This window comes from Pinus tabuliformis, chromosome 5_1, assembly GCF_031772625.1.
Source record: "Pinus tabuliformis cultivar Carrire ecotype Pingquan chromosome 5_1, CPIR1, whole genome shotgun sequence".
Lineage (NCBI taxonomy): Eukaryota > Viridiplantae > Streptophyta > Pinopsida > Pinales > Pinaceae > Pinus > Pinus tabuliformis.
In genome coordinates, this window is record NC_142305.1 from 441,391,722 (window position 1) to 441,413,918 (window position 22,197).

At 43.3% G+C, this 22,197-nt stretch overlaps 1 pseudogene; it reads left to right on the forward strand.

Moving 5' to 3' along the window:
- Positions 1 to 762: 762 nt before the first annotated feature.
- LOC149165367 (ATP-dependent (S)-NAD(P)H-hydrate dehydratase pseudogene) lies at positions 763 to 1,410 on the forward strand (annotated as a pseudogene).
- Positions 1,411 to 22,197: the final 20,787 nt, after the last annotated feature.

Consider the following 22,197-nt stretch of genomic DNA (forward strand, 5'->3'; position numbering starts at 1 on the left):
TAACACCATCCGTGAAATTTCGTTTTTATGGCAATTTTCATTTTAGGTTTTCTTGAAATCAGTCTAAGCAAATAAAGAGTCCAACAGACACTCTGTTTTTAGAGCAAGCTTTAACTAGCGCAGGAAGTGTGATCACACAAAAATGCAAGCATCATTTGGAATACCTATAAATGTTTCTAATTTTGTTTTTTTTGCGAGGAAGTAACAATACCTGATTTCCTTGCATGAGGACATGCAAGATGGTCAGCGTGGGGAGATGTTGGCTCTCTGTTTTGTCTTATTTTTATTTATCTCTCTCATGCTATCAATTGGCTAAATGATTATTTTTGAAGAGTACTTGTTAGTTCTTTGTTTTAACAGTATTAAAATAGCATTAATGAGAGTTTAATTAAGGTTTCTATGTTGCAGGATTAAAACCAGTTTGATTATACTTTGGGACGTTCCTACACCATTGCATTTATGTGCCTGCACCATTGCATTTACTTTCCTGCACCATTTTATGGCTTCCTGAACTATGCTGAACTCAAACCTAGTCTTATGCTTTGTTCATGAATGTAGTCATATTTTTTTATCAGCATGCAAACTCTGACACTGATATCATTTCAGTTGAAGTTGTGCCTATACTCGAACCCTCCAGTTCATGGGGCTCGAATTGTGGCCAATATTGTTGGGAAAGATACATAGACTACGCACTTTGGCAAGCCCTCAGCACATGAAAGAGCATGTTGCACATGGCACGACAAGACATGACCTTGACATACTTTCCGGTTTGATTGTCTCTTTGTTGGGCCTGGACTTGGCAAGGATCCATTTCTTTTGGAGTGTGTGGCAGAAATTATACAACTTGCAAGGAAACACAACATTCCAATTGTTATTGATGGGGATGGACTATTTATTGTCACGAACAATCCTAAATTGGTGGCTGGTTATCCTCTAGCCATCCTCACGCCAAATGTAAATGAACACAAATTCTTAGTCTAAAAGGTGATGGAACAAAATATGAATCTTGTAGGTGGAAAATAGGAAATAGATGAGAATGACGCTCCACAATGATTACAAATTATGGTTGGATGAATGGGAGGACTGAGAATCTTGAAAAAGGGAAAAGTATATCTTATCAACAATGGAAACGCGGTCTATGGTGTAAGTATGTTTGGATCTCCTTGTCGGTGTGGTGGTCAAGGTGACATCCTTTGAGGCAGTGTTGCAATATTCTCTTCATGGGCTAGATCAGGAGAAACATCTAACAAAGATGATAAGTTGTCAAGGTTTTCATCAAATCCAGTAATTCTGGGAGCTATTGTTGGTTCTCTACTCATGAGAAAGGCATCATCTTTAGCCTTTTAACAACACAAGCGCAGTACTGTTACAACAAATATCATAAAGGTGCTTCGAAATAGTATGGACTAAATATTCTAGCACCGTATTGGAAGGCCGCGAGGGACGTAGGAGTGACTAGGAAAGTCATTACGTGAAATTGAAAGGCAGTTGAATCGCACCTTCCAGAATCAACTACTCCAGGAAAAGAGGAACAATTCACCAGAATCGTTCCCTCTTTTGAAACTCAGTTTCAAACTAATTCTTATTTCTGCAAATTGTTAAAACTAATAATCTTATGTATTTTAATTGGCTGAATTAAAAGGCACAATTTGTGATTTGATGCCATATAAGAGATTATCGGGAAAGAAAAATTAGTCAATTAATTAGACATACATGAATTAGGAAATCGATCGAGCCATAGGTAGTGCGCATGATGGGAGTGCGCAGAAGGGAAGAGGAGCTGTCCTAATGTAGCATCACACGTTTATCACCAATGAATCGCTCCTCTCATCTTGTTGGAGTTGAATGTTGTCTACTTGATGTAAAAGATTGTGTTTTCAGGAATTAATTGAAGCAATTTTCATCCATGCTTTGTTTATTCATTTATTGCACCTAATGATTTTGATCACTATGTGAACCAAGTTAATTGAGGGTGTGAGCTAGCTAGGTTGGTTGCCAGACCAGCTCACCACCACGCTTCATTTCTTAAATTAATTAGCATTTAAATTGTCATTTAGTATGCGAATTTTATTTAATAATTTATAGTCTCTTTCCTTCTCCATATTCATGTTATTTAATTTTTTGCAACATTTTCCTTTCAGGTCTAATCTTCATTGATTTTCCGCATTAAGAAATTGTTCCTATCCTTGAGATTTGTGCTTACACTTGGGATATTTCTTCATATCAAATTTTGTCCCTCCACTTGTTCTTATTTGCAAGATCACCTTATGTGTCGATGAGTTGTAACTGATTTATATTCCAGAACATGAAAATGATGTGAGTGATTATGGTTTTGAGGTACTGACATATTCATTCAATCTATGCTTACAAAAATGATATATTACTTGTATGCCGCAAAGCCAATATTAATGAAAGAAAATTGTCATGTTGAAAATAATAATATTTACTTTCCATTAAACTTCTAGACAGTTCTCCATGATTTATTTTCAAGGAAAAGGAAGGCGAGATTCATATTAATTTAATTTCTTTCATAAGTTATTTACGCAGTAGATTTACTTACTGATGCTTTCAAGTTAATTTCGCAGAGAATTAGTACAAGCAGAATTAGTACATGCAAAATGATTTTGAATTGCTTTTGAATTCCTTCCAGCATTTACATTCTCTCGATATTGTGTCGACACTGTTTGGTTTCCACTTATGATTCCCTTTCTGTTTTCTCGTACTTAGAATTTCCTTTCGCATTGGTTTGAATTTTATTTCCCGCATGATTTATTTGTTTGGATTGGTGTTTCTCGAATTCCCTTTTAGTGTAGGATTTCATTTATTGATGATATTAATATGCAAGATAGACTATAATTTGTTTTGGAGGTTGCGAGGGGCTTTCTCTGGCATTTCCTGTGCTATGTCTCAAAGTTTAAAAACTATCTGGATTGACTAATTAAATGTTGGTACATTTATAGACCCTATACTACACCCAAAATCAACTGCGAATTCTGTCACAAACCCTCCTATGAATTGATCAAGACAATGATAGACAACGCGCACGATCTTATCTTCAGAAGCTTCCAACCTTCCCACTAGCTCCTGGGTCCACATTATTGGATTGGCAAGCCTCCAGCTTCCTTGTCCGTATGCCAATTTAGCAATCCTCTCGTACAGTTCGATTGAGAAGATACAAAAGAAAATTTTGTGTATCTCTGTGTATAGATATCTATCCAACCACTGTTCTTTTGTCAGGCATGGATTTCTGTTCTGTTGCACCGCAAATTCATGGATCTTCCTATCCAACCACTTTTCATTTTCTTTCTTAGTCGAATTCTAGCGATGCGACATCACACATCTCTTTATGCAGGTGCCGGTCCCAGCAACAGAACCACTTTTTGGCTTAGTGGGTCTTGACCCAAGTTCAGAGTTAGTTGTGCTAAAAAATCCCTACACTACTGGCCCTTTTGGCATCAATCCATGGAGTGCATACTTAAGTATCACCTGTAGCACTATGGGGGTATGCTAGAACCAAGTTTTCGCACCCAGAGATCAACATGATGTCATTTTATGCCTTAAATCTACCTTTGTGTAGATTGATAATACTTTAAGGTTTATCGATATAACTTCCTTGAATCAGACTCTAGACCTATGTGAAGGTCTATGAATGGCTTTTGTGGACCCTGAACATGCTAATCAACCACTTATGCACATCCAAGACCATTCTTAACCCATTAATTATTGAAACCTGCTTAAGTATTGGATAACTTTAACATGCAATAGTATAATCTTCGCATATAAAGTTAATGTCAATTGCATTCATACAACAATATAAACCATGTAAAGTCGTGCATCAATACATAATTATTTCATAGAAGCATTATTTATCACATCATAAAGAGCATTCATACATAACAGAAGTAAATGGGTAAACACAGGAATTTCAGTAATGATCTTCTTTATTGATAATCAGTTCATCTTACAGACTCAAGACTTCCCTGTGCACTCATCTGCAGGGGTCCACGCACTTAGTTGTAGACTCTACTCTAGGCCTCTATGCACATAGTTACATAACCTTCCTTCTTACTCTCCTATGCTAACCCCTTAGATTCTTTCCATAGACTTCTTCCTTACTTATTTTCTTAGACATCCCTAAGACACATCTATTTATAAAATCCCATGGTTTGCAGACCATGGGTAGATCTTCAAAAGATGACTCAACCTACATAAATGAAGGGTAAAACCATTTTTGACTCCTTTACTATCTACACACTCCACGTCCACAATTTGCGGAGACTTTACATTGTATATAACAAAACTTTTGCTTTTTTCCCCAAAATTGACCCAAGGGACCTCATCTCAACACTTCAATATCCAATTTTTTGCCTAGACAAAGAAATCAGGTGTCTGACTCCTTGGTAGTTGCAGCTAGAAATTTTAGGCCTCCTCAAAATGCCTTGCTCAGATATGAAGTTGATGTTAGGTACAAACCTTCAATACTAGACACTATAATGTATTTACAGGTGTTTGAAGATGAGGAACAAATCAAATGCTTCATGGAGGTTGTTGGAGAGTTTTCAAACTAAGTGATTAAACAGGAGGTTGAGAAGATAGCATATGAACAACAAGTTAGTTGGGAAGAAACCATTGCTGGGCACAATATTGTTCAACTAAAGTGTAATGCCATCCCCAGGGTACTGGTCCCATTGGAAATACTATTCAACCCAAATGGTGTGGCTTCCAATCCAACTAAACAAGAGTTTGAGGAGAACTTGGAGGTACTATAGGTATTAATGCACAGGTGTTTGGTGATGTAGAAGTCGTCAAGGATCTTCCCGGGATCCTTGGCAGACAGTCAGATTAGCTGCAACTGTCACAAAGAAACATGCATATCTATGTTTAACATACGAATATCAAATCGAGAAGGAATTGTTACCTTGAGTCTTAGTGTGGTGTTGCTATAGAGTGTAATGCATCTATACGGAAGACCCCTGAGCCGACTCCAAATCAGAACCCGCACATAGCAAAGACAAGCGTAATATAACAACATAAAACCTTGACAAACAATGCATGAACATATAAAGATATCCAATTGCATATATCTAAGCCACTCATGGTAATGATATTGAATAAACATACAAACAAGTCATACTATCAACATCTCGGAGTGGACAACACAATTGCAATTCTACATTGATGTAGAAAGTGATTACTATCATCAGTTGCATCATCCTTCCCTTACCCATCCAGCTCCTCTCTCTCTCTCCCTTATTAACCTCTTCTGATGCCTTAGTCTGAGACTCTGCTTTACAGTGAAATAGACAATCCTTTCAAATGGTCCGACCTCTTTCACAATGGCCCTAGCCTTGCATATATAGCCTGTGAGGTTAGGGTTGCTAAGTCCTTCATGAGTTCCATTAGGAAAAAGTAGTGATGTTTCCATGCCTTTGTGCTCTTTCCTATTTGCATACTCCATTAGAAATTAGTAATTCCGCCAAATAGGTCGAGTTCTGATGTTTCCCTGCTTTTATGAGCTAACATGGGAGAGAATCTAGGGATATTTTCTTAGTCAACTCATTCCCTTGACCCATAGAAACTCATTAGGGTTCACTAACGCTCTTCTCGAGGTAACAAATAGAGTTACTTTGGGCACTAATATTCTAGGAAGCTTTATAAAGCATGTTGCTAGTGTTTAGGTAGTGTTAGCATGACAATTGGGCCTGTGAACTTGGTTATTCCTTTAGTCATCATGTATTTTTTCTCTAAGTTGATAAGGAGGTCATTTTCCTATATAACAGATGCCCCCTAAAGTGTGAGATCAGAGGCTGCGACGATGGCTGAAACACTTTATATTTAAATGTCCTTTTCTTTGGAAAAAAGAGAGATAGGATTGGAGCTTCAGGCAGTACGAGAAACACGATATAGCACATATATATAAAACAACTAAAATCATGTCTTGAGTCAGGAATTCCCATGCTTAGTAGCTATGTCAGAGTGATTTTCTCAGAAAAGAGATATGACAATATTGGCCATCGATAAGCACAATGCAGAACTTGTGTCATAATAGGATCATTCTAATGAGATGTCTCCAAAAAACAATAAACGCAACTTGGGAGAGAAAACAAGGCTGAGTGATGCAAGCCTCTACCCAAGGTCTTGATTTCTGCTTCAGCGCAACAACATAGATCGATACATGTGAATATAGGCATTGATGTTGAACATGCATGAAATTATATGATTACCAGTCAATAATGGAGACCATTAACAGATGCGAGGATAGCCACCAATAATGGTGATGGTCTCCAAGATGCACAGTACAATCTAGCGAGTGTGAATAATGTTTTTTCATCGAACACTCGTAGAATCACTTAACCATGAGCCAAAAATGAAAACCCCTAACCAAAAACAAGGTGACCTACCACTGATGTCTGCAAGTACCAAGGCACTAAAGTGTTTCTAGGTCTTCTTCCTAGATAGAGTGTTGAAGTTGATAGGAAGAGACCTATCGATAGGTAGGCAATAATGTGCCCTACATCAGTCGACACAAAATGGGACAAGAATGATTGTTTCTTGAGGAATTTTTTGAGCATTGGGTCAGAGCGATAGAGGGCATGATGGTATGATATGCTTGATGGTTTGATGGAGGAAACATAAGATAAAGGTTTTCCCTTGAACAATAGAAGGCATGACGATGGTTTTAACTGTGTAGCACTAGACTCATGAACACGAAAGAGTGTTAGGATACAGAGATGCAAGAAAATTGGGGTATATAGCCTAAACTCATAGGATGGTAAGATTCATATTGAGAGGCCATCACAAGGAAGGTTTATCTAAGGAGTGCCATGTTCAAGGGAGCAACTGCTGCCAAAAAATCTTTCATAATACGAAACATAACGCAATTGTATTGTCCACTTTCCCCATCTGATTAGTTTAGTAAGTCTAGATGAGTAAACTCATCGATCTTTTCATGTTTTAAGATTTTAAAAAGGATAATAAAACTAGCGACTCTATGCCCTATTTGATTATTTTAATGAGTCCAGACAAGCAAACTTGTCAATCTTTTCATGTTTTAAGAGTCTGAAAATGATCGTAAAAAGAGTGACTCTATTCCTCATCTGTGTAATTTAATGAGTCCAGATGAGACAACTCGGTGGTATTTTCATATTTCAAGAGTCTGAAAAGTTCGTAAAGAATGACTCCAAGGTGGTCCCTTTGTCATAGTTTTTAACTAGGTGCGATAAAGGTTTAATAGTATACTCGGAATGGTTCCTTTTCTGTAAGTTAATCTACTGAGTCCGGATAAAGAGAAACATATTCTTACTAGATGTTTTCCTCATTTTGTTTCAAGTACGAGGAGACAGAGTAAACTCGATATTCTTCGTGAAATTTTAATGAATCACGTAACGACAAACTCAATAGGCCTTTATTAAATTTTAACGAGTCAAATGAAGAAAACTCGAGGTATCTTTTTCAGTTTAGTGAGTCAGGAAAAAGTGGTAAAAGAACTTCTCATTCCTTCTTCGTAGATTTAATGAGCCTAAAGAAGGGAAAAACTCGTGGATTTTTCAATTTAAGAGCAAGAAATAGTCGAGAAAAAGAAAGCGCTCATATCGTCCTCATAAGTGTTTAATGAGCCCAATGACAAAAAACTTGAGGTTTTTCCGATTTAATGAGTGAGAAAATTTCCTAAAAGGAATGTTTGGAGCTTCTTCATAATTTTTTAATGAGCCTGAAGAAGGAACTTGGGGTTTTTTCAATTTTATGAGCAAGAAAAAAGTCCCAAAAAAGAATGCTCAGTCGATCTTTTTCAGTTTAGTGAGCTAGAAAAATAGAGAAAAAGAGTTGCTCAGATAGTCATCATAAGTGTTTAACGATCCCGATGATGAAAAACTTAGGATTTTTCAGTTCTAGAGCAAGAAAACATCCCATAAAAGAAATCGCTCATTGAGAATCGAACATGGTCATTTCTGTCGTTCAATCCTAAAAATTCTTTCAGCAAAACATGAGTAATTTTTGTTAATATGGGGTCATGGCGCATGATAAATATCATTGGAAATGGAATACTTCGACTTTAATGACTTCAATTAAGATAATTCATGTCTCCAAAGTGACTATAAGGGAGTTCTTAAGCCTCCACTTTCACCATTTTCACCATTTGAGAGTTGTGAGAGTGTTTTGCAGCTAAAGAGGAGGAGATTTTCCACAGACAATTGCTGGAGATCCGGGCGACCATTCGATGTGTCGTTAGTCCTAGGTAGATGCCAAAACCATGATCTTGCATTATTCAACCTTTTTTAATCAGTTTTTGGGGTGATGTTTTGGAGATCTGGGGAACCCTAGTTCAGTAATTGCGCCTAACGCCCCCTTCCAGGCCTGTAGGGGGCATTAAATGCCCTTTACGACCTATGGGAGGGCATTCATCCTCCCTGTTTGTCACTAGAGGAGGCGTTAGGGCATGAGGAAGCACACAAAAACCCCAAGTAGTGATTTAATGAGCTTTTTTCTCCCATTTTCACTGATGTTTGGGTTGATTTGTGTAGGTTTTGAGCCATTATGACTAGTCTATGGAGAGAATGGGCCCATGACCAACAAGAATTTTTGATGTGAAATGATCATGTTTGCATACTTGCATTGTGCCATTGTGGGTTGATGAAGTATGCAAAGTTGGACTTGATGAAAGGTCAGGAGGACCTTTTGAGTTGGATTATTCAGCGCTGGGATGAACATGAATAGGTGTTCAGGATTGGGGATCATGAGTTGGCCATTGACCGAGATGATATATATTTCTTGATAGGTTTTTCATGTAGAGGAGCATGAGAAAACCTAACCGGGCGTAGGCCTAATACTCGATCCACCCTAGAGCTGGTTTAAGCTTACTGCATCCCTGAGAGTAGACTCGTTAGCAATAGAGTCCCTATAGAGAGGATTAGATCCAAACCTATGAGGGCCATTTTATGGATGATTGTGCGCTGGACGTGGGTCAAAAAGTCCCCACATTGTGACAAAGGCCCAATTGTTGCTTGCAGTTGACTGTGTCCAACTGCAAATATTCAATTGGTGCGAGGAAGTGCTTCATCAATTGAAGGCAGCGTTGACCGCATGAAAGACTCAGATGCAACAGAGCTTTGGGTATGGCACTCTCATTGTCTCCTTCATACTTGAGAGGGTGCCCGTTATGTGCCCTCGAATGATCTTACATCCCATTGATCCAAGGGAGCCTAGATAGAGGCGATGGGCATCATTTGATCCTCGCACATGAGGAGGACATATTCGACATTTTTTCAAAGAATATTTCTTTGAATGGCTTAGTGGCCAGATTGTGATGATTGACGACTATGCCTACGAGGGCATGGACTTCACCGATGACCTTGACTTGATTTCACCTCCTGGAACAAACTGGGGCCTCAAGGTACGAAGGATTTTTCAGAGTAGTTAAAGTATTTTTAAGCTTTTGAATGTTTACATTACGTTTTTGTTGATTTTATTGGTGAACAAGTACCGACATGAAGTTTTTTTCTTGACCTAGATGTGGCACCGATATGACCTGCAGGTGAACCTTGCCAAGTGAAATGAGAAGACCAACTACCTAACGGTGGGGGTGATGCTGAAAGTATTCAAGAGGTTTTGGGGAACTTGGACGGTTTGAGCATGGGTGTGCCCCCCCTTCCTATGAGGGAGATCCCCACTAATATGCAACGACACATAGTCGGTGTGCCTGAGTGGTTTCTAGTTCCTCTTCGGAGGATAGCTAGAGCAATGTTATCTTTTCATGAGTAGTAGGCTATATTAGCAAGCACGTGGTATAGCCAGAGGGTGTTTAGAGCTAGGCTTAATAGCCATTTTGTACTTAAATCACCCAAGTTTTGGGAATATTTTGATGTAAAAGACTGGATTTGATACACACACACACACACACACACACACACACACACACACACACATATATATATCTACAGATATTTTGGTATTTTATGATGTAAATGTTTCTTAAGTGTTTTTGTAAATTTGTAACTGTGTAAATATTTACTTTCATACATGTATCTAGAGTGAATGAGACAGATGCCAATCTAACACATAGTTTTCCAATGAATCAACAACTGTATTAAATTCTCCAGGAATGTGTTCATATGTGATAACCTCAAATTGAAATTCCAAGAGTCGTACCCTTAAATAATGACAAAACAAGATTGGATTACGAACGTGATAATTATTTGTCAATTGCATAACAACAAACTGAGAGTCTAACCTGACCACCAGATTGGAGATGTCCCTTGATGACACTTCAATGAGAAGTGAAATTACAGACATGTACTCAACAATATTGTTGGTGGTAGTACCAAGAAAGACTCCCTCGGAACAAAACAGTTCTGACTCAGGTGTGTAAATGACCCAAGCAGCTGATGCAATGTGCCATGTGTGACGACTGGCACTATCCACGTATCCTACGTATGCTAAGGGTAATGAAGACATTTGCATAACCAAAAATATGTATGAGAAAAATACTTCAAGAAATCACATCAAAAAGAAACAAAACTTATGAATACATAAAATTACAAAGTACATGCCTAGTGCAGTACTAGGCATAATACTTTTTCAGATAAAGCCCATTTTGGGGCTCAACGAGTGGGACTCCTTCCCAGTCCTGAAGTTCATATGCCCCTTTTGAGAGGGCTTTCTTGACGACATATGGACCGAGCCATAAGGGTTGAAGTGTTCCTGCCCCCAAGAGGTCATGTTTTTTTATCATAGAGTAAAACAAGATCTTCCTCTCGGTAAGAGTGAGGCTTGACCTTTTTGTCATACTGGGCTTTGACTTGGTGCTTGTGGGCTTCGAGTGCCAATTCAGAATCTCGACGGGTTTCATCCAGTTGATTTACATATAGTAGGAACTTTTCTTCAGGAGTTGTGCCGGAAACGAGCTCAATGACGATTTGTAAGGAAGGAATTTGACACTTGATTGGTAAAACTACTTCCAGGCCATAAGCTAGTTGAAAATGTGTGAAGCCTGTAGTAGTTTTAACTGAAGTTCGGCATGCCCATAGCGTAGGATATAATATTCGATGCCAGTGGGTTTTATGATTCCCTACTAGCTTATGGATCATGGTTTTTAAGATGCCACTGAAAACTTCTACTTGACCATTAGCTTGGGGTAGTAGGAGGATGATTGATCCTGGCGAAAACCGAGAAACGATGTTAAGTCAAACATCATGTGATTCTAAAAATGAGACCCATGGTCTGTAACAATCGTGCGAGGCACACTAAAGCGATAGATGGCCTGAGTAAACAGGAATAACATTGTGGTTTCTCCATCAGCCTGGAATGTAGGAAGGGCTTTGACCCATTTCGTGAAATAGTCCAGAGCTACGATAATATAGTTGTGTCCAACAGAGGAAATGGGGTTGCAAGTTACAAAGTCTATCTGCCATTTGGAAAGGGAGCCGATGGAGATAACCAGGTGCAGTAGGGCCAGAGGAGTGCACATTTTATTTGTAAACACTTTAAAAGGATGGCACTGCCAGATAGTAGCCTGCACACAAAATTTTCTGTGCAGTAGATATACTAGAAAGATGACCGCCACATGCCCCAACATTACAACCATTTAAAACGTGTTCCATCTCCTCATGATTAAGGCAATGCTGAAGAATTGTCTCAGCACCACAATGATATAACGTATCGCTAAGCACTAAATAATGCAATGCTTGGTGGTCGATGCAACAATGGTCACTTGACGATAGTTCAGGGCAGAAATTTTGCTCTTGTAGGTAGACAAGCATTTCACCATACCAAAGGTTAGTAGTGTTGATAAGATAGACAGATTCATCTAGAAGAGGATTGAGGGCTATCTCGCTAGGATCGACAATGGGAAGATCCAACAACAGTTCGGCGAAGACTAAGGAATTTTTCATCTTGGAAGCAATGAAAACCAAATAAATTGTTGAAGGATCATGATCCATTTGGAATATTTCCCTCTAATGACTTGATGAGACAAAATGTGTCTCATGGGATTCTCCAAGGCAATGATAGTAGTCTATCACAGTAGTATGTAATGTTGGAAGCAGTTGACAACAAAGACAACTGCCAAGGACAACTTTTCCACATGTGAATATCTGAGTTCAGGCCCAACAAAGCCTTTTGACAGATAGTATATCACATGCTCACTCTGGTCATTGTGAGTTTGAACCAAGACCATTCCTAGAGAGGATGGGGAGGCTGCCAGGTATAGAAGAAATTCACGCCCATAGTTGGGAGCTCTAAGGAGTGGGGCTGATATAAGCACATTTTTCAAGGCATCAAATGATCGTTGAGCTTGATCATCCCACAGATACAACACTCCCTTCTTGAGTAGGTGCATAATGCCTTTCGTTAACTCAACAAAGTTTACGATGAACCATCGTAAGAATTTTTCTTTCCCTTGCAAATGTTGGAGCTGCAGAATGGATTGTGGTTTGGGCAATTGAGTAATTTCCTTTACCTTATCGGGATCAACCCTAATCTCATACTTGGAGACAATGAATCCAAGTAAGCGTCCAGACTCGACAAAGAAAATTCATTTATGTGGATTTAGACATATGTTATAAAACTGGCACCTAAGAAAGATAGCTCTTAAATAATCTAGGTGTTGCACTCACTTCTTAGAATGGGCTGGCAGGTCATCCAAGTAAGCTTGAACGATATGTCTAATATCATGAAATGCATAGTCCATGGCCCTTTGAAATGTTGCTCCAACATTCTTTAGACCAAATGGGATTTTTCGATAGGCAAAGATTCCTCATGGGAAAACTAAGGCAGTTTTGTGCTGGTCTTTTGGTTTTATGGCAATCTGGTTGTAACTTGAGAAACCATCCATGAATGAGAATGATTCACAACTAGTGCAGTCATCAAGGATTTGGTCAATGAATAGTCTCAGATAATTATCCTTTGGACACGTGGTTTTCAAGTCCCGATAGTCGACACATATGCAGATGGTTCCTTGTTTTTATTGACATTAACCTGATTGGAAACCCATTCTGTTAAGGGAACGAGATAGATGAAACCAACACATAACAACTTTTCTACCTTAGTCTTGATGGTTGCCGTTTTGAGGGGGTGGACTGGTTGAAGCCTTTGGAAGACATGTTTAGCATTTTCATATATCTTGATCTCATGCTCGATAATAGATGGATCTATGCCGGGCATTTTCTCGTAAGACCAAAACAATGTAAACTTTGAAATGGGAACTGATACTGTTACCCGTTTCGCAGAGATAGCAAAATAGTTACCCAATTTTGAAAAGGGGTGATGCAGAACACACATGTTTTTTTTAGAGCATAGTTTTTGGCACTTTAATTTTTTTTATGTATATTGCGTTTTAGAATGGTAGTGATTTTCATGCTAATTTAAAAAAGTGGTAATTATACATCAGGCCCTTTTTTAAAAAGACCTTTTTCCTACTTTAAATTTTCTAATGTATGAAATGTAAATAATTATTTTCTAAATTTAATAATTTTTTAAGTGGTCTTCTTCTTCATATTTTCTTGTTTTTATTTTAATTATTTTTTTTTGTAGTGAGGTTTTTATTGTTTTGCATATTTAAAGAAGAAGGTTGATATTTTGAATTTTCGATATTCTACATATACTATACATCGCTAATTATTTTTTCAATCCACATGAAATAATTGTCTCCAGAAAACAATAATTTTTAACAATTGAAATAAAAATAACCATTTTTAATATAAATATAACTAAAAAACTACACGTTTTGATAATTTTTTGTAATTTTTTGCCAAAATTGACATGTCAAAATCACAATTTTTATAGGAAAATTTTAACTAAAAATGGTTAAATAATAGTTTTTTTTTTTTAAATTAATAATAATCATTTTTTTTTTCAAAAAATAATGATTAATAAAAAAGTTAATGCGAAAATCACATAATACAAATATTGAACGCATAACAAGCTTAATTGAGTGCTCATTTTTCTCATAAAATGTCAAAGTCAAAACATTACAAGTATAACTAATTAATAGTTACAAAAAATGAGTGTGATTTCCAAGCATAACTTAAATTTAATCAACAATATCACGTAATCCAAACTCTTCGTCCTCTAGAGTTTCATCATTGTCTTCTTTCACAATATTTTCTGCTTCATTTTTCTCATTTTCCTATTCTAATGGATCTTTGATGTCTACAAATCTCCTTATGTATGGATTTCCAATCATTTCATGTAATGGTGGTTGGGGTTCCTTTGCCTTTTTTGCCACATGTGATTCACTAAAGTCCCCTTTTTTCAACCCAATTTCTTGCATTGCATCTGGAAGAAATTGAAGAGCATTAATTCTTTGCTGAATAAAATTGCACTGTATTGGATCTTTTCAATGGCAATGCAATTTATTCCTTTTTGAAGGAAACATGCTAGTGTTGTACCTAATTATCAATCACAAAAGAAATAATGAAGAAAATTAGTACAAGGACATATAAATTAAGAAATAACATATTGAAATTCAATTCCATATAATAAAACTTACTTGAGCCAAAAAATAAATCTAGAACCTAATCTCCTTCATTTGAACATATGTCTATAAGATAGTTAATCAATAACTATGGTTTTTGATAAACGTTAACTATCTCTCCTTTTTCTTGTTTGTATTCATATGTTAGCTTTCTCACAATAGCATCATAGTCAATATTTGGCTATGAATCTTTCCATCTACCTGATTAAAAGACATAGACATATAGCTATCATCTTTTGCCCAACTATCAATATGGATGAAATCACAATCATTTATAAATAGTTGATCTTCCCGGTTAAGAAGATTTGACTTTTTCCTTTAACATGAAATAGTAAAAGTTCAATTAACTTGTACATAAATGAATTTTTTAACATTAATCAAATACACATTTTAAACATCTTACCATGTAAGTTGCATCATTGAATTTGTTTTTTCCTTGAAGCTGCACAATAAAACCCCGGCTGCCCAACGGCCTGCTTGGATGGCAGGGCAATTCCCAGAATCACCCTGCCATCCTCGCTGGTTGTTGGCCGCCGAGGTGGGGTGGAGGGCGGGGTGATTCCCACAGTCACCCCACCACCCCCGCGAGACATTGGGCCGCTGAGGTGGGGTAGATGACGGGGTGATTCCCGGAATCACCCCGCCACACCCGACTGCCATTGGGCCGCCAGGGTGGGGTGGAGGGCGGGGTGATTCCTGGAATCACCACGCCACCCCCGCAAGCCGTTGGGTCACCACGGTGGGGTGGAGGTAGAGTTGATTCCCAGAATCACCACGCCACCCTCGCGAGCCGTTCAACTGCCAGGGTGTGGCGGAGAGTGAGGAGATTCTCGGAATCACCCTACCACCCCCGTGAGTCAGTGGGCCACTGGGGTGGGGTGGATGGCAGGGTGATTCTCGAAATCACCCCGACACCCCTGTGGGCTATTGGGTTGCCAGGTTGGGGTGGAGGCCAGGGTGATTAATGAAATCACCCAGCCACCCCCGCAAGCCATTAGGCTACCAAGGTGGGCGGAGGCTACCCACCGTTGTGGCCCAATGGCCCGCGAGGGTGGTGGGGTAATTCCAGGAATCAGCTCGCCACCCCCAGCCTCCACCCCACCCCAACAACCCAATGGCTCGCAGGGGTGGCGGGGTGATTCCCGAAATCACCCCACCACCCTAATGAGCCGTTGGGCCACTGGGGTGGGGCAGAGGTTGTCCACAGCCCTCCGCCCCACCCCAGTGGCCCAAAGGCCCACGACGGTGGTGGGTGATTCTGAGAATCACCACGCCACCCCCGCGGGCTGTTGGGCCATCGGGGTGGGCAGCCTCCACCCCACCTCAACGACCCAATAGCCTGGGGGGGTGGCGGGGTGATTTCGGGAATCACCCCACATACCCAGCCCCCACCCCACCCAGGTGGCCCAATGGCCTATGGGGCTCGCAGGGTCATTCTGAAAATCAACCTGCCACCCCCGCGGGCCATTGGGCCACCGTGGTGGGGCGGAGGGTGGGGTGCTTCCTAGAATTACCCCGCCACCCTCGCGGGCCGTTGGGCTGTCACGGTGGGGTAGAGGGCGGGGTGATTCCTGAAATCACCCTGCCAACCCCGCGGGCTGTTGGGCCACCAGGGTGTGGTGGAGGCTGTCCGTAGCCGTCCGTTCCAGCCAAATAGCCCAAAGGTCTGTGGGGGTGGCGAGGTCATTCCCAGAATCACCCCACCACCCTCGCAGGCCGCTAGGGTGGGGCAGAGGCTGTCCGAAGCCCTCCACCCCACCCTAGTAGCCCAACGACTCATGGGGGTGGTGGGGTGATTCTTGGACTCACCCCAATGGCCCGTGGGGGTGTCATGGTGATTTCAGGAATCACCCCGCTCTCCGCCCCACCCCCAAGGGCCGTTGGGCCATCGAGGTGGGGCAGACGGCGAGGTGATTACCGGAATCACCCCACCACCCCCGCAGGTTGTTGGGCCGCCGAGGTAGGGCGAAGGCTGTTCGCAGCCCTCTGCCTCACCCCAGCAGCCAAATGGCCCATGGTGGTGGTGAGGTGATTTTGGGAATCACCCCATTAGTCTTGTGGGTAGTTGGGCCGCCGGGGTGGGGGGGAGGCTGTTCGCAGCCCTCCGCCCCACCTCGATGGCCGAAAGACTCGCTCGGGTGGCTGGGTGATTCCCGAAATTGCTCGGCCACCCATATGGGCTATTCAGTCACCGAGGTGAGTTGGAGGGCGGGGTGATTCCTACCCCGCCAGCCTCGCAGGCTGTTGGGTCATCGAGGTGGGGCAAAGGATTTCCGTAGCCCTCAACCCCACCCAGGCATCCCAATGTCTCGTGGGGGTGGCGGGATGATTCTGAGAATCGCCTCGCCACCCCCACGGGCCATTGGGCCACCGGGGTAGGGTGGAGGCTGTCTATAGCCCTCTGCCCCACCCTGGTGGCCCAACAACTTATAGGGGTTGCAGGGTGATTCACGGAATCATCCCACCATTCACGCGGGCCGTTGGGATGCTGAGGTGGGGTAGAGGGCGAGGTGATTCACGGAATCATCCCGCGACTACCGCGGGCGTTTGGGCTGTCGGGGTGGGGCAAAGGCTATCTGGAGCCCTTTGCCCCACCCTAGTGGCCAAACGACCCACGATGGTGGTAGGGTGATTCTCAGAGTCAGCCCGCCATCCCTATGGACCGTTGGGCTACTAAGGTGGGGGGGAGGGTGGGGTGATTCCTGGAATCACCCTGCCACGCCATAGGTCATTGGGTCACCAGGGTGGGGCGGAGGGTCGGGTGATTCCCAGAATCACCACGCCACCCACACGGGTCTTTGGGCTACTGGGGTGGGGCAAAGGGCTAGGTGATTCTTGGAATCACCCCTCCACCCCCGCAAGACATTGGGCTGCCAAGGTGGTACAAAGGGCAGGGTGATTACCAGAATCACTCTGCCAACCCCGCGAACCGTCGGGCCGCCAAGGTGGGGCAGAGGGTGGGGTGATTCTCAGAATTGCCATGCCAACCTCATGGACCGTTGGGCTGCCAGGGTGGCGCAAAGGGTGAGGTGATTCCTTAAATCACCCAATGACCCCCGTGGGTGGTTGGGCGACCAGGGTGGGGCAGAGGCTGTCCACAGCCCTCTGCCCCACCCCATCAACCAAACAACCCTTAGGGGTGGCAGAGTGATTCTCGGAATCACCTCACCACCCCCGCAGGTGGTTGGGCTGTCGGGGTGGAGAGGAGGCTATCCGCAGCCCTCCACCCCACCCTAGTGGCCAAACGGCCCGCGGGGGTGGTAGGGTGATTCGCGGAATCACCTTGCCACCCCTGCAGGCCATTGGGCCGCTGTGTTGGGTTGGAGGGTGGGGTGATTCCTGGAATCACCCCGCCACCCCTGCGAGCCATTGGGCCGCCGAGGAGGGGTGGAGGGTTGGGTGATTCCCAAAATCACCCCATCACCCCCGCAGGCCATTGGGTCGCCGGGTGGGGTGGAGGGCTAGGTGATTCCCAGAATCACCCCATGACCCTCGCGAGTCGTTGGGCTGCCGAGGTGGGGTAGAGGGCAAGGTGATTCCTGGAATCATGCTGCCACCTTTGCGGGTTGTTAGGATGCCGAGGTGGGGCAGAGGTTGTCTGCAGCCCTTCGCCCCACCCCCACAGCCCAATGACCTGTAGGGGTGGAAAGGTGATTGCCAAAATCACCCAGCCACCCACGTGGGCCATTGTGATGCCAGGGTGGGGCGAAGGTTTATTGATGGCCGCTGAGGTGGGGCGGAGGGCTGTAGATGGCCACCAATGTGGGGTGAATGCTATCCGCAGCCCTCTGCCCCACCCCAGCATCATAATGGCTTGCGGGGATGGCGGGGTGATTCTTGGAATCACCTCGCCACCCTTGCGGGCCTTTGAGCTGCCGAGGTGGGGTAGAGGTTGTCCACAGCCCTCCGCCCCACTTCTGCAGCCCAACGGCCTGTGGGGGTGTTGAGGTGATTCCCAGAATCACCCTGTCACCCCCACAGGCCATTGGGCTACCGGGGTGATTCTTGGAATCACCCCGCCACCCCCGCTAGCCATTGGGCTACTAGGGTGGGGCGGAGGCTATCCGCAGCCCTCTTCCCCACACCGGTAGCCCAACAACCTACAATGGTGGCGAGGTGATTCCCATAATCGACCCGCCACCCCTGCGGGCCATTGGGTTGCCAGGGTCGGGGCGGAGGTTGTCCGCAACCCTCTACCCCACCCCAGTGGCCCAATGGCTCGCAGGGGTGGCGGGGTGATTCCCGGAATTTCCCCTCCACCCCCGCAAGCCGTTGGGCCGTCAGAGTGTGGTGGAGGCTATCCGCGGCCCTTCGCCCCATCCCGACAGCCCAACGACTTGTGAGGGTGGTAGGTTGACTCCTAGAATCACCCCGCCACCCCCGCGGACTGTTGGGCCACTGGGGTGGGGTGGAGGGTGGGGTGATTCTTGGAATAACCCCACCACCCCCGCGAGTCGTTGGGCCACCAGGGTGGGGTGGAGGATGGGGGTGGTGGGGTGATTCCCGGAATCACCCCGCCAGCCCCGCAGGCCGTTGGGCTGCCAGGGTGGAGCGAAGGTTGTCCATACGCCTCCGCCCGACACCCACGGGCTATTGGGTCGCCGGTGTAAGGCCCACAAGTTGTGGATCATTGGGCAAAGGGCACACAACCAGCGAGCAAGCAATGAGCTGGGGCAACCTGTGAGTTGGTCACGCCTGCATGGTGTGACAAGTTGGGCTAAATGACGGTGAAACGAGCGAAGGGTGCACGATGGGTGAGCGATGAGATGGGAGGTAACCGACGAGTTGGGGTGCACTTGCACGGTGCGACAAGCTGACCGAATGGAGGAGACGAGCCAACATGTGACATGAAAGTCATCTTGAAAAATGACTAAGTGTCAGGAGTATTGGGGAGTTTATATGTAGGGGCGGTCCCACACATGGGCACCCACACCATGGGCTGACATGACGAAGGGGCAAGTTGGATGAAACGGTTGATTGGCTTGGTGAGTCGATGCCCCAACAGATGGGCCAACCGCCATATAAGTAGAGCATTGGAATGGTGGAAAAAATCATCAAGTGAAGTTTCCAAGTGTTCATGCGAGCTAGTAGGGTGAGCTACTTGGGAAGACTAAAATTTGACGAAGTGCAGGCGGAATCTTGGGCCGAAGCATGGAGCCACAGCAAACACAAGAAACTAGAACAACAGGTCGTGCGAAGGCATTTGAGCGAGGGCATCGACATGAATGATTGAAAGAGCTATGGTGTGCAAGGTCATCAGCCTGAATGACCGAATGAGTGAAGGTGTGTGAGGGCGTTTTCCTGAACGACTGAATGGGTGAGGTCATTTGAAGGCATTAGGGAGAGGGCATGTGAGGGCGTCGACCTGAATGACTGAATGAGCAAGGTCGTTCGAAGGTGTTTGGGCAAAGTCATACGAAGGCATTTGGGTGAGCACGTGCAAGGGTGCATGTCTGAACAACTGAAAGGGGGAGGGCGTGCGAGGGCGTCGGTCTAAATGACTGAATGGCTGAGGGCATGTGAGGGTGCCAGCCTGAACAACTGAATGAGCGTGGTTGGTTTGAATGACAGAACAGGTGAGGGTGTCAGCCTGAACGAGTGAACAGGTGAGGGCATGTGAGGGTGTCTGCCAGAATGAGTTGAGGGCATCCACCTGAATGAGTTGAGGGCATTCAGCTAAACGATCCAATGGCAAACGAAGGTGTTCAGTGTAATGGTGAACAATGTGTTGAACAGTACAATGGTGAACGAGTCACAATAGACGGTAGAAATGGTGGCCACTCCGAATAATGGTTTGGGTGGAGTGAACGGTGTAGGTTAGGTTGCACGGTTGTGACAAAAATTGTACCAAGGAAACTTGTGGTTTCCTACAAAGACTATAAAATTGTATATTTTGTGAAATACTGTTATTATCGGGCATACTCATATTCCAGGGAGTTGCCCCGCCCAGTGAAATATCCGTTGTGCATATGTGTAAATGGTAAAAATGATGAAGATGAATAATTGAATGTTTCCATTGTGTATGTTAATGTTATACTTAGGAGAGTTGAAAAATAAACTAAGTATAGAAAGTAGGTGTAGTCCACACTTACAAGTATTGTTAAGAAGAAGGTGGGTGGTGGTGTCGTACCCCCCCATTGTGCGGTTGGAAGAGTACTGCCAGGGTAGGGGCGTGATAGTCAAGGTGGTGTGGAGGTTGTCCACAACCCTCCACCCCACCCCAAAAGCCCAACGACCCAAGGGGGGTAGTGGGGCGATTCCAGACTGCCCTCCACCCCATCCCGGTTGCCCAATGGCCCACGGGGGTGGCGAGATGATTCTGGGGTAATAGAATTTTAATGTATTTCATATCCCATTATTTTATCTTTATTTTCATTACGAAAAATGTTGAATTTATACTTAGGAAAGAAAAATTTTATTCTACCAAAAACATTAGTTTGTTTTTTCCTCATAAACAACTTTTTTTTGCACATAAAAACTCAATTTTACTAACATTTTTTAAAAATGTTGAAAATTGACCCTAAAAAAAACCATCATTCCAGTATCAACACTTTTCGTTTTGAGGGTGTTTTTTGCACGAAATTTTAATTTTCACTACCATTTTTAAAACATGTTCAAAATTGACACTAAAAAAAAAAAACCATCGTTCTAGTGTACAGACTTTCATTTTTAGCATTGTTTTTGATGTTTTTTCAGGGTTTTTTGGCTAGAGTTCTTGTTTTGAGTTTATTGTTCCTGTTTGAAATTTCACATTGTTCCAAGCGAATACATCATGGAATTCCTCAAAAAGGCAGGTGAAGCTTGCAATTTCCTCAAGAGTGCAATTTGATCCAACCTAGATGTTCTCTACGATGTCTGTCATGACAGAAATATCGATGAGCAATGTATTTGAAATATTCTCCATGTTTCCCTCAAAGTCCAAAGTTTTGATAGTCATATAAGGTGAGGAAACGATTTCAGGTGCGTCAAATGACAAGATTTGAAGAGGCATCATGTCTGAATCATATATCGAAACATGATGGTGAGAGTCCTCCCAAGGTTGCTCTTCTAAACACATGATCTCTCTAATAACTTCATCCCTAGGTAGGACTTGATTGAGGAGATTGAAAGGAGTAGTTATGAGAGGGGCGGTGGTACCGTTGGCTATGACCAAAGTGACCTGAGATTCAGATGCAGATTGAATGGCCTAGTAAGCCAATTTACTCGGTGACAACGGCATTTGTTCTCCATACGTGTCAATTTTTAAAGGGGCGAGTCGGATCCAAGGATCAGTCAGTTCGTGAGGAATGGATGAAACCATATTGATCGTCTATGGAACCGTGGGTGGCAGAAGAGGGAAACAACCCATCAGGGAAGAGCCTTTCAATAGATCAATACCGATACTGATGTAAGAGTAAGGTACACCACCCACTAAGGGTACAAAGGCATTGCGTAACGGGGAATAATCAAGGGTGCAAAAGGACAACTGGTCCACTGTGACTATCTTTCCATGCAATGGAAATAGGATGATGTGAAAGACAGTAGACACAATGCCAGTCATGGCATAAGTCCAACTGCGACCCAACAATAGATTATTGTCGATCTTTCTATCTACGACTTCGATGTACATCATTACCATTTTCCCATTCAAGGTGATGGGGTAGCTAGCTATGTAACCTTTTGGAAAGAAAGTGTGGCCGTCGAAAGCTTTAAGGGAATTCGATGGTGGGGATAGGGCTGGAGAACCC